At 40.2% G+C, this 15,329-nt stretch overlaps 1 protein-coding gene across 1 annotated transcript in view; it reads right to left on the bottom strand.

Moving 5' to 3' along the window:
* The window catches only part of LOC135516526 (metabotropic glycine receptor-like), a 118,361-nt gene that overhangs the window by 86,313 nt on the left and 16,719 nt on the right, over positions 1–15,329 (bottom strand). The gene's annotated exons all lie outside the window — the stretch shown is intronic.

Genomic DNA, 15,329 nt, shown 5'->3' with positions numbered 1-15,329 from the left:
GCCATGTCCAGCCCTGACATGATTCCTCACCTATATCACTACAGGCTAAATCCATGGCTTGCAGCAGATTTACTCTGGTGTAGGGTTGTCTATCATACACTTTCCATCTCCAAGAGGAGAAAAACTCCTCAATCGGATTCTGGAAAGGCAAGTATGGAGGGAGGTACAAGTTCATAAACTGCCCATTGATGTTAAACCATTCCCTTACCTGAGCAGCTCGTTGGAAACTGACATTGTCCCACACTATCACATAGGTGGGAATGGGATTCTCATTTAGCTCTTGACCCTGCTGCTCTTGAACCTGCTGCTCAAGTAAAATCTCTCTTAGATTGGCAATAAATCTTAGAAGGTGCTGAGTGTTATATGGCCCGAGTGTAACATGGTGATGTCGAACACCATGGTTGCTGATAGCAGCACAGATTGTAACATTGCCACCTCGTTGCCCAGGGACTTCAACAATGGTCCGCTGTCCAATCATGTTTGGGCCTCTCCTTCTCCTCTTTGTTAGATTGAAGCCTGCTTCAACGACAAAGATGAACTCATGGGGTCTGTCCAAGGACTCCAAGTCAAATATTGTCTGTGTAGAAATAAAATATACTGTATGTAGGATTTTGTAAGTCGTACAGAGACAGTGCTATACTGTAGAGTACAATTAGGCTTCTGATTCACATACATTGTATGTACTGAAGAGTAATGTCATTCACATAGTACTGTAGAGAATCTGGATTACAGTAAATGTTTCTGAATGTACACTTACTTGCACATACTGAGCTCGCAGTTCTTTCACCCTTGGTGAGTTGCGCTCCAAAGGTACTCTGTATACTTGTTTCATTCGCATCCTGTTATGATGGAGGACACGGTCAATTGTGGAAATAATGTTTTGTATCACTCGTTCCTGGATTTCTCTGAGTCGTATTGCATTATCTTGAAGGACCATGCCAACTATAACGGCCTCTTGCTCCCGAATGAATATAGCTGTCCATCCACCTGCATGTGGCAGCCTTGCAATTCTACAAAAAGTAGTTGTGCAGTTACAAAACATATTCATGCAGTACAATACATACAGTGATTAACTTTAAAAATGTCTATTGAAACAGCTGCATATAGTGTAGTACAGTAAATTTGCAATTACAAAAATACAGTAGTATACTGTACCTGTTCTCTTCTCTGAATGTCCTTACTATGGTGGACACAGAAAATCAGCTCAAATTGGGTTGCACTCTAAGTCCTGCTTCCCTCATTGTCAGTCCATGGACAAGAACATGGTCTATAACTGTTGCTCGAATTTCATCAGATATTTCCACTCTTTGTCTTCCTCATCCTCCTCTTCCTCTTTCTTGCCCTCCTCCCCCTCTTCCTCCTCGTCGCCCACCTCACATACGCACTCGTCCTCGTCCTCTCACATTGTTTCTTCTATCCATTCTCAGACATTCTCCTTCCCACCTTCAACAACCTGTTTGCTCTCTGAACTGGCTTATATTCATCGTGTCGCATCATTTGAAACAGGTTAAATCAATTTTGAGTGGTTGTGTTCAAGCAATGACGTGTTCTCTATTTGTATTTGATTGTTGCCACTTGTGTTTACCAGTACGGATGACATGTGCATTAGAGTGCAGAATGTGTTTTGAGAATGAGAATGTGTTTAGAGTTTTGCTGAAAAGTCTAAGTGAGATCTGCAAATTGTGTTTTACCATGTGAAATGGTTTAAGGTATTAAAAACAGACTGCATAATTAGCTAAATGAGTCCAGGCAACTGAAAACTTTGTTCAGCCAATGGGTTTTAGTGTTTTAGCAATTGAGAAAAACTGTAAGTGCCTCCATCAAGATGGAGAGAGAAAGAGGGAGAAGAAACTGCAGATGAATAGAGGAAGGGAGGAATGGAGGAGAGTCGAAGGCGGACTACCCTCCTTAGCTGTCACAGCAGCTCATGCTCATAAGCAAAACGACCACTTTGAAGCTGTTAATCTCCATCACCAGGTTTCAGAGGATTTGCAGGGAAAACACACACACACCTAATACAGACTCAAAACATTCTTAACTCCCATTAATTACATATGCTACAGTCCTTTTGTAACATACTTCCCTACAACAGAGGATCCATAATGCATGAGTGCTTGTGTTTGTTTTCTTAACACAGGCACTTCCGATGCATGCTCCCTGTTTCGGGGCAAATGAGAAAAGGGCAACAGCAGCTCCTCTGCATGAAGTAGTAGATGTGTGGATGGAACCACAAGTAAAAGTTCATACACAAAATGTCCAGATGATAGCAAGTCAGGTTGTGGCACACATAGATACCGACCCTATGGGGAACTTTTGGCATACCATGTCATGTAATGACATCGTTTTCTGGTTGTAACCTGGTTGTAAACTGGTTGTCAGGTTGAGAAGGCGTTAGACAACCAGAATAACCAACAGCTCACTGTTACAACCAGATAACCACATAAAATAGTTGCCACAAAGTTGCACGTTGTGTGTAGGGATTATTTTGGTTATTTGTCGGTCCATGACAGCTCCCCTGCGTCAGGATAGAGCAGCAAATCACACTTTTAAGGGAGGTATCTTGGGTAGCGCCTGAGAAGGTCTTTGTAGTCTTTGGGGACTTGATGAGCCCTGCATACGATTTCTATAGCTATTCAACAAACATGTTGGTCTGATAATAACATCCCATTGGGCAAAACTGGTTGCAACATTGTCAGGCTGTAAAGGGAAATTTTGTTAACGTTTTTTATGACGTCTTTCCCATGATGTCTTGATCTTGCTATGACAAATATGTCGTTACCTGGTTTATACAGAGACCAATTGGCTGTAATCTGGTTCTATTATGTCTTCTCAACCAAAAAGGCAGTTTGCAACCAGATAGCCATGTTGCAAATGTAGGATAATAGAGATAATAGGGGGGAATTGGGCCAATGAGTCATGAATAGGTAGAAGCACTGAGATACTGAATGGGGGAAAGTAGAGAAGATAATACAACAAGTAAGAGAAGAGGACAGGGAGATTCGAAAACAGATACAATTAAACCAGCTCAGGTTTTGGCCTTGACATAGGCTTACTAATATCACCTATGTGATCGTGTTCATCCTTAATTATTTCCAGCTAAAAACCCCAAAATCAACAGCTAACCCTTTTGTAGGGTGCCCCGCCTGAACAATGCTAAGTGAAACACTAATGTGATTTAGAATCACTTACAAGTACCTGACTGACAGATTTATACGGTTCCATATTGATCCCTACTGTAATAACTGTTTCCCTTTTTCAAATGAGCTCATAAGAGATCGCCAGGCATGATTATGACTTGACTCGCTGTGGGATTTACAATCACCTTGAGCTCCGTAACCATGGAATCCAGTCTACTGGAGACAAGCGCTATGGTGACTAATCAATTTTCTTCAAAGAGAAGGACACAGAGCATTCAGAATAGCTATGGGTATTTTTCAGTGCTCCACAAAGTGAAAGTCTGTGCTTGAGAAATGGTTTGCGGGTGCCAATTTACTCTAATGTATGCACGCATAACTGTAAGTTGCTTTGGATAAAATCATCTTCTAAATGGCATATATTATTTTAAATTATATTACTCTTTAACATTTCTAGGATGGCCCAACCTAGGCAATATTGGACCTGGCCTCAACTTTCCCCAAAATGCTGTGCTGCAGGATGACACCCGCTCAATTGTTAGGGCCTTTTAAAAAACTTGGCCTAATTCCATTTTTTTCTCAGCTTTGGCGGTTTTGTTTTTCCAGGTTTCAGATTTTCCTTATTTATTTATTCCCCCATTTTTTCCACACTTCATAAAATTTAAATTTTACCCCCTTTTCTCCCCAATTTCGTGGTATCCAATTGTTTAGTAGCTACTATCTTGTCTCATCGCTACAACTCCTGTGCGGGCTCGGGAGAGACAAAGGTTGAAAGTCATTTGTCCTCCGATACACAACCCAACCAGAGCCACACTGCTTCTTAACACAGCGCCATCCAACCCGGAGGCCAGCCGCACCAATGTGTCGGAGGAAACACCGTGCACCTGACAACCTAGGTTAGCGCGCACTGCGCCTGGCCCGCCACAGGAGTCGCTGGTGCGCGATGAGACAAGGACTTTCCTATCGGCCAAGCCCTCCCTAACCCGGTCGAAGCTAGGCCAATTGTGCGTCGCCCCACGGACCTCCCGGTCGCGGCCGGTTACGACAGAGCCTGGGCGCGAACCCAGAGTCTCTGGTGGCACAGCTAACAGAACAACCAATCTTTTTTGTTGTTGTGTTCACAGCAATGCTTAAACCACACCAAGGGACCACTTTGGAGGTCTGGGAAAAATCTAAAGTGTAATTACACTTTAATTCAGTGCACATGCATGTGTTTCTGTAGTGGAGTAAGCGCACAGGTGATGGAGTTTGCAAATCAAATGCTGACTTGTGGTGCCACTGGACAGAGAAAACTGAGTAAGTTAACCTTTATTTATTGTACATTTAAATTAGTCTGTAGCATTTAAGTGTTGAGTTAGATTACATAGCTACCTCAATCGTTATTGCAAATAATTTTGGTGACTTCACAGCAATTGTTAGCTAGCTAGCTACGTGTCATAGGTCAAGTCATGAGATTTGTAAACTAAAGAGGAATATAATAGTAAGAAAAAAATGGAGTTTCCCCATCTCCCCATTTAGAGTATTTCTGGTGCAGAACAGAAATGCCCTTATCCAGATGGTGTGACAAATGCATATCCTAACAGACCTGCTTACTTTCTTTGTCGTTACTTATAAAGGTTGAAATCAACATTGAATACCTCCATCAGGCAGAGGTCCCTCCCCCATTGAAGTTGACATTATAAATGGTTATGGTTAAGGTTAGGATTAGGTAAGAATTATGGTTAAGGTTAGGGTAGGAGTTAAGGTTAGTATTTAGGCAGTGGTGTAAAGTACTCAAGCAAAAATACTTTAAAGTACTACCTAAGTCGTTTTTTTGGATATCTGTACTTTACTTCACTATTTACATTTTGACTACTTTTATTTCACTACATTCCGAAAGAAAATTACGTACTTTTTACTCCATACATTTTCCCAGATACCCAAAAGTACTCATTACATTTTGAAAGCAGGAGAGGAAAATGGTTCAATTCACACGCTTATCAAGAGAACATACCTGGTCATCCTACTGCCTCTGATCTGGCGGACTCACTAAACACAAATGCTGTGTTTGTAAATTATGTCTGAGTGTGTGAGTGTGTCTGAGTGTGTCTCCCTAGCTATCAGTAAATAACAAAAAACAATAAAAATAAAAATCGGGCCTTCTGGTTTGCTTAATAAGTCATTTGAAATTATTTCAACTTTTACTTTTGATATTTAAGTATATTTTAGCAATTACATGTACTTTTCATACTTAAGTATATGCAAAACCAAATACTTTTAGACTTTTACTCAAGTAGTATTATACCGGGTGACTTTCACTTTTACTTGAGTCATTTTCTATTAAGTTACCTTTACTTTTACTCAAGTATGACAATTGGGTACTTTTTCCACCACTGGAGGGACATCCCAAGGATTATGGGATAGCACTATCCGAACGAGATTAGGTGTAATGAGACTAACATCACTTCACTTTAGAGCATGTGCCATCCATCAGCACGTCACCCTTCATTAAGCACATGTTTATATCATATTTGACACAATTGACATTGGTGATTTATAAAGCATGAAATACAGTTATTGATGCTTTGTAATACATTTACAGTGCATTCGGAAAGTATTCACACCCCTTAACTTTTTCCACATTTTGTTACGTTACAGTTGTATTCTAAAATGGATTCAATTGTTTTTCCCCTCATTTATCTACACACATTACCCAATAATGACAAAGCAAAACAGGTTTATAGACATTTTTGCAAAAAATAAATAAAATGCTGAAATATCACATTTACATAAGTATTCAGACCCTTTACTCAGTACTTTATTGAAGCACATCAACCAAAGCATCTCCTGTTTCTATAAAGAATTGTACACCTCAGATTGTAAATTCACACCAAGCTGGATTTAGTCCTTTTTAAAAGATATAAGAAGTCCTCTTCTCTCAACTGAGGAATACAAAATCTTTCTCCATGTGATGGTATTCCTCCTGAGGTCTATTTAAAATTTTGGAACCAATTAGGTACTGTTACTTGAAATGATTAACACAGACATTCACAAAGGTACATTTGGAAGGAATGTAAATACCGTACTAATTTCGCTTTTATTAAAAAAGGGAAGGCCACCAGTACACTCACCATTGCCCTCTATCCTGATAAACACAGACATTAAACTATTTTCTGAATTCTGTCATCCCGTCTCGAAACTTACTTATGCAAATTGGTACATCTAGACCAAAGCATGTTTGTTTAAAAATGCTTATCCTCAGATAACCTCTGCCGTCTTTTACATATCTTATATGCTTCATCAGAAATGTATGTGGTTCTGTCCTTGAGCTGTTCTTATCTATTAACGTACTGTATTGTCATGTTTCACGTTTTGTGTGGATCCCAGGAAGAGTAGCTGCTGCATTTGCAACAGCTAATGGAGATTCTAATAAAATACCAGTTCTATCTCTCGACGCAGAAAGAGCTTTTGATAGAGTAGAATGGTTATATCGGTTTTGGAACATATGGGACTTGGCTCCAATTCCATTAATATGATTAAGATACTACATGCCAATCCCTCAGCCATAGTAATAACTTCTAGATATTCTGTTCTGTTCAGGATAATTGGAAGTAGCAGACAAGGTGATTCCATCTCACCTATGCTATTTTTGTCTATAGAGCCCCTGGCCCAGGCAATTCGACAATATCTCTCAATTCTACGGATCACGTCAGCTCATTAGCTGACAATGTCTTTCTTTATCTAGACGATGTATCTCAATCCCTCCCAAACGCTTTGAAGATCATAGACAAATTCAGCTACATCTCAAGTTATAAAATAAACCTAACCAAATCTGCACTACTGTCTCTCAGGACCCCGATGGAGGACTTCATCATCTCTACTTATGGTAGGAATGAATTAAGACTATATACATATATGGACAAGCGATGTCAGAGCGGAACGGACTAAGATACCGTAGAACAGTATAGAATACAGTATATATATATGAGATGCGTAATGCCGGATATGTAAACATTATTAATAGTGTTCCATTCCTTAAAGTGGCCAGTGATTTATAGTCTATGCCTATAGGCATCAGCCTCTAACGTGCTAGTGATAGCTGTTTAACAGTCTGATGGCCTAGAGATTAGAGGTCGACCGATTATGATTTTTCAGCGCCGATACCGATTATTGGAGGACCAAAAAAGCCGATACCGATTAATCAGACAATTATTTATTTTTATTTGTAATAATGACAATTACAACAATACTGAATGAACACTTATTTTAACTTCATATAATACATCAATAAAATCAATTTAGCCTCAAATAAATAATGAAACATGTTCAATTTTGTTTAAATAATGCAAAAACAAAGAGTTGGAAAAGAAAGTAAAGTAAGTGCCTTGTAAGAAAGCTAAAGTTTAAGTTCCTTGCTCAGAACATGAGAACATATGAAAGCTAGTGGTTCCTTTTAACATGAGTTTTCAATATTCCCAGGTAAGAAGTTTTAGTTTAGTTTGTAGTTATTATAGGACTATTTCCCTCTATACAATTTGTATTTCATTAACCTTTGACTATTGGATGTTCTTATAGGCACTTTAGTATTGCCAGTGTAACAGTATAGCTTCCGTCCCTCTCCTCGCTCCGCCCTGGGCTCGTACCAGGAACACAACGACAACAGCCACCCTCGAAGCAGCTTTACCCATGCAGAGCAAAGGGAGCAACCACAGGCTCAGAGCGAGTGACGTTTGAAACGCTATTAGTGCGCGCTAACTAGCTAGCAATTTCACTTCGGTTACACCAGCCTCATCTCGGGAGTTAATAGGCTTGAAGTCATAAACAGCGCAATGCTTGACGCACAACGAAGAGCTGCTGGCAAAACGCACGAAAGTGCTGTTTGAATGAATGTTTACGTGCCTGCTTCTGCCTACCACCGCTCAGTCAGATACTTAGATACGTGTATGCTTGTATGCTCAGTCAGATTATATGCAACGCAGGACACGCTAGATAATATCTAATAATATCATCAACCATGTGGAGTTAACTAGTGATTATGATTGATTGTTTTTATAAGATACGTTTAATGCTAGCTAGCAACTTACCTTGGCTTACTGCATTTGCGTAATAGGCAGTCAGTCTCCTTGTGGAGTGCACAAGGACTAGTTAACTGTAAGGTTGCAAGATTGGGTCCCCCAAGCTGACAAGGTGAAAATCTGTCATTCTGCCCCTGAACGAGGGAGTTAACCCACCGTTCCTAGGCCGTCATTGAAAATAAGAATGTGTTCTTAACTGACTTGCCTAGTTAAATAAGGATTAAATAAAGGTGTATAAAAAAAAATGCAAAATCGGTATCCAAAAAAAACTATTTCCGATTGTTATGAAAACTTGAAATCGGCTCTAATTAATCTGCCATTACGATTAATCGGTCGACCTCTACTAGAGATAGAAGCTGTTTTGCAGTCTCGGTCCCAGCTTTGATGCACCTGTACTGACCTCGCCTTAAAACCTCTTGAAGCTATGGGGGCGCTATTTCATTATTGGATAAAAAAAACGTGCCCGTTTTAAGCGCAATATTTTGTCACAAAAAGATGCTCGACTATGCATATAATTGACAGCTTTGGAAAGAAAACACTCTGACGTTTCCAAAACTGCAAAGATATTATCTGTGAGTGCCCCAGAACTGATGCTACAGGCGAAACCAAGATGAAACTTCAAACAGGAAATGAGCAGGATTTTTGAGGCTCTGTTTTTCATTGTCTCCTTATATGGCTGTGAATGCGCAAGGAATGAGCCTGCCCGATCTATCGTTTCCCCAAGGTGTCTGCAGCATTGTGACGTATTTGTAGGCATATCATTGGAAGATTGACCATAAGAGACCACATTTACCAGGTGTCCGCCCGGTGTCCTGCGCCGAAATTGGTGCGCAAACCTTAGCTGCAAGTATTTTTCCATGGAATTCAGAGAAGAAAGCAGGCTTGCACGAACGATATATCAATGAAGAGATATGTGAAAAACACCTTGAGGATTGATTCTAAACAACGTTTGCCATGTTTCAGTCGATATTATGGAGTTAATTTGGAAAAAAGTTAGGCGTTTTGGTGACTTAATTTTCGGTTTGTTTTGGTAGCCAAAAGTGATGTACAAAACGGAGCGATTTCTCCTACACAAAGAATCTTTCAGGAAAAACTGAACATTTGCTATGTAACTGAGAGTCTCCTCATTGAAAACATCCGAAGTTCTTCAAAGGTAAATTATTTTATTTGAATGCTTTTCTGGTTTTTGTGAAAATGTTGCCCGCTAAATGCTACGCTAAATGCTACGCTAGCTATCAATACTATTACACAAATGCTTGATTTGCTATAGTTCAAAAGCATATTTTGAAAATCTGAGATGACAGTGTTGTTAAGAAAAGGCTAAGCTTGAGAGCTAGCACATTTATTTCATTTGCGATTTTCATAAATAGTTAACGTTACGTTATGCTAATGAGCTTGAGGCTATAACTGAATACAGGTTTTTTTCATAGGCAAACGTGAACAAAACGGAGCGATTTGTCCTACACAAATAATATTTTTTGAAAAACTGAACATTTGCTACCTAACTGAGAGTCTCGTCATTGAAAACATCTGAAGTTCTTCAAAGGTAAATGATTTTATTTCAATGCTTTTCTGGTTTTTGTGAAAATGTTGCTGGCTGAATTCTAGGCTTATAGCTATGCTAGCTATCAATACTCTTACACAAATGCTTGTTTAGCTATGGTTGAAAAGCATATTTTGAAAATCCGAGATGACAGTGTTGTTAACAAAAGTCTAAGCTTGAGAGCAAATATTTTTATTTCATTTCATTTGCGATTTTCATGAATAGTTAACGTTGCGTTCTGCTAATGAGTTTGAGGCTATAAATAGGATCCCGGATCCGGGATTGCTTGTCGCATGAAGTTAAGGATGTTAGAGGGATGAACAGGCAGTGGCTCGGGTGGTTGATGTCCTTGTTGATCTTCTTGGCCTTCCAGTATCATTGGGTGCTGTAGGTGTCCTGGAGGGTGGGTAGTTTGCTCCCGGTAATGAGTTGGGCAGACTGCACCACCCAATTGCGGTACCAGGTGGTAATACAGCCCGACAGGATGCTTTCAATTGTGCATCTGTAAAGGTTTGTGAGTGTTTTAGGTGACAAGACAAATTTCCTCAGTCTACTGAGGTTTAAGAGGATCTGTTGCACCTTCTTCACCACATTGTCTGTGTGGGTGGTCAATTTCAGCTTGTCAGTGATGTGTAAGCCAAGGAACTTGAAGCTTTCCACCTTCTCCACTGTGGTCCCGTCAATGTAGATAGGGGGTGCACGCTCTGCTGTTTCCTGAAGTCCATGATCATCTCCTTTGTTTTCGTTGACGTTGAGTGAGAGGTTGCTTTCCAGATACCACACTCCCACAGCCCTCACCTCCTCCCTGGAGGCTGTCTCGTCATGGTTAGTAATCAAGCCTACTACTGTTGTGTCGTCTGCAAACTTGATGACTGAGTTGGAGCCTTCTTGGCCACGCAGTCATGTGTGAACAGGGAGTACAGGAGGGGCTGAGCACACATGCATCGCATCCACCGATGTCACACCTCCGCATCTGCAGTGAAAGGTGACAGTGATACAGCGGTGTTGTTCATACCATGAGACATCCCGAAAATCTGTCTTCTCACAAAACGTCTGTAGCGTCCGAACGGTTTAGCCTCTATGGCCCCAACAATACTGCAGATCTGCCAACTTCTGTCTGTAGCGTCCAAACAGTTTGGGCTACACACTAATATAACCCCTCTACGGAAAGGTTGTTTGGTTGTTGTCTAGGATGAACACAAGCCTCACAAGACTCGTCTGAAGGTACCCCGGTACAAGTTTAAAAAATACATGGAAGTATATATGGAAGTACTGTAGTTTAGTGCCTAAAATAAATAGGTGTAAAAATAGGTGTATAAAACAACAACAATTCCTGATCTTTCTTATACCTCTTAGATATGAGACAGACACCCCTCCCCCCGTTAGACTCTAGAAGGTTAAAAATGGAACAATAGAACACATCCTGACAGGTTGGTGGTATACATGGAATCTTGGAATGTTCCTTCAGTGGAACTCCCACAAGAGGGGAGAAGCCTAGGAGGGGAAGCACACAGACAAAGAGCATGGTCAATAATTCAGTGTTCTTGCTGCAATCCATTACACTGCATTTATAATACATCATATAGCCAGGGCAATGCCACGCAAGCCTGAACAGCAAGCCCGACCCCACTATTGAATTGTGCTGCAACACATCACACACACACACACACACACACACACCCTTGTTGGGGACCAAACAATTAATTCCGATTCAAAATCCTATTTTCCCTAAACGCTTAACCTAACCTTAACTCTAACACTAACCCCAGAACACCCTAACCCCTAAACCTAATCCTAACCCTAACTTGTAACCCTAATTCTTATATTTTTGTCTTATTTTTACATTCTGTTTATTGAAAATGTTCCAATATAAACATCCATATACATACATCAAGAACAACCAGTTCCTATATCCCCATCCCTGAGTCCCTAGTATCCTAACTGCACGTAGGGCTCCCTCCCTCCCCTCCCTATTCCCCCAGTACGAGCTCGACAGAAAGTCCTACATACAAAAATTGCAGTGAGAAAAAATGCATAAACAAACAAATTAGATTTATATAAACACAGTCATCAGATTGTATTTACACATGAATAAGGTTTTAGATACATAATTTATTACTTAACACAAATCAACCTAGCTAACTTATAACACAAATCAACCTAGCTAACTTTATATATATAAATAAGGATCTGTTTTAAAGCCCCACATCCAAAGTCAACCCTAATTACATAATCTAGTAAGTCTATGAAGTCTCCCCAAACCAACATAAATACATAAGGTTTCTTCGGTGTATTGTATGTTATCCTGGGGCGGCAGTGTAGCCTAGTGGTTAGGGCATTGGACTAGTAACCGAAAGGTTGCAAGTTCAAATCCCCAAGCTGACAAGGTACAAAATCTGTTCTTCTGCCCCTGAACAGGCAGTTAACCCACGTCATTGAAAATAAGAATTTGTTCTTAACTGACTTGCCTAGTAAAATAAAGGTAAAATAAAAATCCTTTCACATGGAAACTAGTGTTCTAATTCAGAGCAATACATTTATTAGCAGCTATAATTGATAATTTAACTAATTTAGCTTGATATTGACTTCTAGTTGTCAATAGAGACTCATCTCCTAAAAGTACCAGGGAAGGAATTATTGAAATATTCAAAAGAGGTCACGTGAGATATGACCTCCCAATATACATCAAGTTTTGGACATGCCAAAAACATATTTACGAGGGTTCCCACCTCTGTCTCACACAGGGCAGTATTTTCAGTATTTTGCGTAAATCTTATGAAGCCTCTCTGGGGTGAAGTATACCCTATGCAGCAAATTAAACAGCATCATTCTATGCCTAGTGCTAAACGACAACTGTTGGGAATCTAAGAAAAGTGTCTCCCACGTCTCTTCTTCAATAATGATGCCAAGGTCGTCTTGCCATTTAGAACATACATTCAGGGCTTCATTTTCTATCAAGGTCTGTAGACCAGAGTATATGCATGCTATAAAGCCTTTCACCCCATTCTATACTGACACAGCTTGTCAGCTGCAGTTGAGGCCAAAGGTTGTGATCTTCTTCCCTGTTGAAAAGCTATGTAGTGTCTGACCTGTAAATACTTGAAAAGTGAGATTGGGGAAGTTGGAACCTTGAGGCCAATATTTGAAAAGAGAGCATCACCCCAACCTCACATAATTGACCAATTGACCTTATACCTTTCTTGAACCAGAAAAGAGTGATACCATCTCTTAAGGGTAGCCTAGTGGTTAGAGCGGTGGACTTGTAACCGAAAGGTTGCAAGTTCAAATCCCTGAGCTGACAAGGTACAAATCTGTCGTTCTGCCCCTGAACAGGCAGTTAACCCACTGTTCCTAGGCCGTCATTGAAAATAAGAATTTGTTCTTAACTGACTTGCCTAGTAAAATAAAATAAGGTTTTTGGTAAAATAGGATTTCCATGAAATGGAGTTCGCTTATATACTGATTTATTTCCTCCAGTCAGCTTACGAACTTCTGTCAATAAGGTAATGTTTTATAAAGGGATTATTTATGGAGCTACTAAATGCTTTGGGTGGTGATAAGGCACGGTTGCCTGGTGACATGGAATGAAGAGAGTTTTCTTCTATTTGCCTCCAAGTCAGTGGATCAGAACTGGTGTTTAATATGGTCTGCACAAAGTATTGAGTTTAACTCTGGGGGGCTTCCTTTTTCCATAAGAATTTAAAAATCAGAGTGTTACAGTTTTTCCCAATTGTTTACACACTAAAACTGGTCCATGAGGCACAATTACCCAAACCTGTAACTCATTTAGCAGAACCATACACCAAATCTGCAATAATACTGGCACACGTTTTGCTTTACACTCAGATTGCAATTCTATAAGAAACATTTGGCAAAACACAACACACAATTCTCTACCTTTGGCACAACCACAAATCTATTGTGTGCAAATGAAAAGCAACACTGTTCAACAAGCTAAGCTCAATTACCAATTGATCACTTTCACTCTTCACATGTACAAACACAAATTGCATAAATGTTCACTTTGCAATCAGACCTTTGGTATGGATAAACATGCCACAGGTGAGTACTCCTGTGTTTGGAGAACAATGGAAGCAAACTTGGCTGAGGTAGAGGTGGAGGTGGGGGTAGAGGTGGAGGAAGACCATGAACAAGGAGAGTACTCTGATGAAATTCGGGCAGCTGTGGTGGACCATGTGGCCAACCATGGATTGACCTTGAGAGAGGGTGGGCAGAGAGTGCAGGCCAATCTGAGCCGCTTCACCGTAGCATCCATTCCAAAATGAGAATAGGTATGTACTGCATACATTGGATCTATTTACTACTTTTACTACTTAACAGTAGTACAACATAAAGCACAGTAAAGACTGTAGATTCTAATACATACTGTAAGGGGCAACAAAGTAAATGTTTCATGCATTACTGTACGAAATTGGGAGTTATATTACTTTGTAACATGTTTATCTTGTATACTATTACCATAGTGTTTACTGTACTGTATGCTATTTTGTTTTTGTACAATTGAAAGATGACCACCAAGTGGTGTTAGAACATGTCTATTTACAGATGAACAGGAGGCTACCATTGGGAAAATGGTAGTTGAAAATAATGCCATTAAGACTGTGGGAAATCCAACAGCAGATTATTAAAAACCCTGCCATCTTCCATAACATCAGAGTGAGCTTATAGCCCCGCATCCTTAAGAAACACCATCTCCAGACGAAGCAAATCTACAGTCCCATTTAAAAGGAATTACCAAAGAGTGAAGCACAAACGGTACGAATATGTGCAAGTAAGTAGTATTACACTCTTTAAACATTACAGACTCATTGATGTTGCCAGTGAACTACTATACAGCAATTACAGTATTTACTGTAATTTCAGATAATCATGGAGTTCCCTCTGCGTTGGTCAGGTACCTCATGTTCATAGATGAGGCTGGATTCAATTTAGCGAAGACGAGGAGGAGGGGAAGGAACATCATTCGTCAATGCACCATCATTGAGGTACCTGTCCAGTGCAGGGGAAATGTCACCATATGCACAGCTATGAGCCTAAATAGGATCCTCCACCTCCATGCCACCCTTGGACCATACAACACTGCCCATCTCTTTAATGTCCTGAACACCTTACATGACAGTTTTTTTAAGTCAGTGCAGAGATGTCCAGGTGATCCTGAGCAGCAAATGTACTGTATGTTCTAATTTGGGACAACGTGAGTTTCTATCGGGCTGCTCAGGTCCGCAACTGGTTCCATCACCATCCCAGGTTTACAATTCTCCATTTCTCAAACCCTTTGAAAAGTTGTTTTCAGCATGGCGGTGGATAGTGTATGATCGCAAACCCCATGAACGTAATGCCCTTCTCCAGGAAGTTAAGAAGGCCTGTGGTGACATTTCAGAGTCCTATCAGGGGTGGATGCGTCATGCCAGAAGATATTTCTCCTGCTGTCTGGCCAAGGAGAATATCGCCTGTGACGTTGCTAAAGATCTGTGGCCGGACAAAAACAACATGCATGACTGATATTGTTTTAGCAATGGAGTATTTGTGTCTTGACTTATGATTTAGATTTTACTGTGTTTTGACAGTTTCTTTATC

The sequence above is a fragment of the Oncorhynchus masou genome, chromosome 3, assembly GCF_036934945.1.
Source record: "Oncorhynchus masou masou isolate Uvic2021 chromosome 3, UVic_Omas_1.1, whole genome shotgun sequence".
NCBI lineage: Eukaryota > Metazoa > Chordata > Actinopteri > Salmoniformes > Salmonidae > Oncorhynchus > Oncorhynchus masou.
Note: the sequence above shows the minus strand (reverse complement) of the source record. Positions and strands in the feature narration are given on the sequence as shown.